The 3,995-nt window shown below is 36.3% G+C and overlaps 1 pseudogene; it reads left to right on the top strand.

The window, feature by feature from the left end:
- Positions 1 to 407: 407 nt before the first annotated feature.
- LOC112523719 lies at positions 408 to 1,781 on the top strand (annotated as a pseudogene).
- Positions 1,782 to 3,995: the final 2,214 nt, after the last annotated feature.

Raw genomic sequence — 3,995 nt, forward strand, 5'->3', positions numbered from 1 at the left:
GGTTTAGAGTATACCGGACAATACATCACACAACCTTTGACCGGTTTAGAGTATACCGAACAATACATCACACAACCTTTGACCGGTTTAGAGTACCGGACACCACTTGAACGGTTTAGTCGATATCCGGTCATCACTTGACCGGTTTAGATGAACATCCGGTCAAGGCACAAGCGGTTTATTTTGTCCGGATTACAAATTCGGACAACTCTTGAACGGTTTAAACAAGAACTTCTCATAAATTATAACCAAAATTCATGAAAACCAGTTCCAAATGTTTATCAAACTGTATGTAAGCAATTCATATCCAAAGCTATTTATACACTCACCTTTTTGAAGTCAAATAACAAAGCTCTGAAATCCTCTTCCTGAGCAATCCTTCAAAACTTCAGAGAAACTTTCGAAATATGGTATATGCATGTATGTGTTTTTTCTTCACAAATTCTATATATATATACCCAATCCACAAAAAGAGAGTGAGGGGCGGCTTAATAGCCGACTCCCCTTTTCCTTAAAATAATACTCCCCCACACACACACCTTTATCATACACATACCTATCATAATATATCTATACTACATATATAACCATTTAGACCATTATCTTAATTACAACCCTTTAAGCACAAAGTACTGCCATTTTATGCATAAATTTCAAAAAACTCTTAAAGACAAGTCATAAAGCACAATGTACAACCTTTACTTTCACATTTCAAATTCAAAATTTAAAATCAAAACACCATCATTCCCACCACTTTTACTTTCCCCTTACTTTAAAACACCACCATCCCCACCACCACAACCAACACCTCCTCCTCCTTCGTTCACTCTCTCTTTCTCTCTGTAAATTGGTTCTAGATCTGCATCACCGGACATATATGGATTTGGCCGGAACTTCTCTCCGCCATTTCTTACGATTCTCTCTCTCTGATTGCTGATTTTCAACAAATTGTGCGCTGTCTGTGGATCTGATAACGAACTTCGTGTTTCCTATTCTTCAATCGTAAGTGTTGTTTCATCTCTTTTACTGTTTTACAGATTTTGTTTTCGTGCAAATCATGTTTTAGATTATTCGTCGTTTTTGGGGTTTAAATTCTTTATTTTCGGTTATCCGTTTGTTAAACGCGAAACAACTGGAATTGATTCCGGATTGGTGGAATTTCGCTGCAATCCACGTCCAAACATATGCTCGTGGTTTGCAAAATGAACGTGTGTACCTTTTTTTTCAATTTTATTTGCTTTGAAACGGCAGATTCTGAGCTTGTAATTTTGAGTTTTTCTAATTGTGTTTGCCTCTTTTACGCTGCCGGTAATATGTTCTACTCCTCCGTCGCTCTCCGGTGAGACATGGCTCAGCGAATGGTCAACACCGTCCACGACTGGTCAACCGTGAAGACCGTACTAGACGTCGGCTGTGGCCGTGGCATCCTCCTCAACGCCGTCGCCATGCAGCTAAAAAAAGAAGGTAGCTCCGTCCGAGTTGTCTGATTAGACCGTAAGAACACCACATTATCAACCCTAAGGACGGCAGGGATGGAAGGCGTGCAGGAGTACGTAACCTGTCGTGAAGGCGACGCGCGTAGGCTTCCTTTCCCTGACAATTACTTCGACGTGGTGGTGTCGGCGGGATTTGTGCACAAGGACGGGAAGGAGTTCGGGCAGAAATCAGCGGCGGCATCGGCGGAGAGGATGAGGGTGGTGGGGGAGGTGGTGAGGGTATTGAACGAGGGTGGGATCGGTGTGGTGTGGGACCTGGTTCACATCGACGGTGGAGGCGTCTAAAAAAAAAGGCCACCGAGAAGGGGCCATCTGTCCTAACTTTACAGAATAAATAATGATGGTGAAGTAGCCACTTTTTTTTTCTTTCATTTTGTTGGATGCACTCAACTTACAGCATTCTCACCTCTACTTTTGAGGAATAAAGTATCATTTATTATGGATGTTGGATTATTAAAAGTGTAGAATAGAAAATTATAGATCTATATCTATCTATACTATCAACCATTTCAAACAAACTCTTACATCTTCCATTCTTATTGTTATCAAACGAACTAAGAATGAAAGCCCTAATACTTCAAATATCTATTATTTAGGGGTTTTCCTTCTTATTTAGGGATTTTCCGTGAAAACGAGAGGAGCTCCGGTTGAGAGAAAAGCGCCTACACCGGAGAAGACCAAGGCCACGGCCAAGGATCCGGTTAGTTCAAATTTCAAAGTCTTCGTTCTTGTGATCCTTGAGTGTTAAATTGTACATTGAGGATTTCAGGAAGCAGTACAAAAGAAAAACACCCAAACAACAAATCGTTTGTTTATTGAGAAGATATTTTGTTTGTTTGGTTTATTTGCAGGATGAGGATGAGGATGAGTATGACGAGTAAGGGGAAACAAGTGTTTAGTATGTGAGGGAGGTCATTTTAATGGGTAAGATCCAAAATGAAAACAGCTCACATGCTTTGATAATGGTAATTTCCCTGCATGTAGTATATATATATATATATATATATATATATATATGGTCTAAATGTTTGTAACTAAATTTTAAAATTTCACCATCATCAACCAAAGTGAAATTTTAATAAATTATGGAAAAAATATAACATATCATTACAACAAATTCATATTTACAACGTAAAAGATTGTTTAAATATTATAAACTTGTATAACATTTTTAGACGTATTTGAAATAAATTGTGCAGTTACGTTTTTATTATAGAGCACTTCTTTTTAAAAACGATACTATATAACACTTTTTAGAAGACCTTTTTTTTAAATAACGTTATAATTGAATGATTCTATGGTCATTCTTGTCCGTTGAATCAGATGGGTATGCAAGTGTAAAGTGGGATTTGCAGGTTCATATATCATTGCCCATTAACCATTTAATTTAAAGATTTAAATTAATTAATTAATTAATGTATTTAATGATGAAACTCCTCCATCGACTGCTTTTCTCTTTTGCTTTTGCATTGAGTTTTTGTTTTTGCTTTTGATTTATGATTTTATGTATATATTTGTGCTAGAAGTTTGATGCAGATCAAATGACACTTGAGGAGCTAAACAAAGTAAAAGGTTAGATACAAATTATTGTTGCTTCATCCAAAGATTCTTCTTCCCAACAAATCTCCTTCAATTTTAAATTTATCTATAACCTTCTCCACTCCACCTATCTCCATCTCTCGACTTTCTCCACCTCTACTCACCGTGACTTGATTTATCAATTTCTTGACTATGTGGTAGTCTTCATATTGATGTTATATGTGTTTTCTTGTGCTAAATTCATGTGTTTAGGAACACAAAGTGTTTGGTGAATGTTCTCTATGATGTCTTCTAACATAATTTTCTAATCTGTTTTTTAGTGTTCACTCAGGGGTTCATCTCAGTTCATAGGGAATGGTTTTCTAATTCATGATCACCGGTACACGTTCGAAGTAAATCGAATCCACGATCCGAAATCATTGCAGGAGGGGTGTTTCAAACCATCATCTATGTCCTTAACATGAATATTTGAAGACAAGTAGTTTATAAAACAGTCCCTATGCTGGTACAAATAGGTTCTGATTAGTGTAACAAACTTGTATAAATGAACACCCCATATATTGTTGATGAGTTTTCAATGTTAAACGAAGTACATGCATGATGGAGCTTGACAAAAGTTCGTGTGGATTTCGTTTGGGAAGATGTAAGGGGAGAAAGACTACTCATCTTTCTAATTGATCAAACCGTAAGTTAAATAATTCACGATTTTAATTGTATGGTAAAAGAAATTTAAACATATTTAACATTTATTTTATTATATTTTAGAGGAGAACGAGGGTACCAATTGTTCATCATCACCCTTTAATTCGAATATACAAGCAAATGGACTTGGTTGGTGTAATAATCTGGTTATTATTTTGGTTTTAAATATATATATATATATATGATATATGTATGTATATGAGGTGTGTGTAGGTTTATTTAAAAAATATATAATAAAGGGGTAGAGAGGTTGGCTTT

This window comes from Cynara cardunculus, assembly GCF_001531365.2.
Source record: "Cynara cardunculus var. scolymus isolate 2C chromosome LG 12, CcrdV1, whole genome shotgun sequence".
In the NCBI taxonomy this organism is placed as follows: Eukaryota; Viridiplantae; Streptophyta; class Magnoliopsida; order Asterales; family Asteraceae; genus Cynara; species Cynara cardunculus.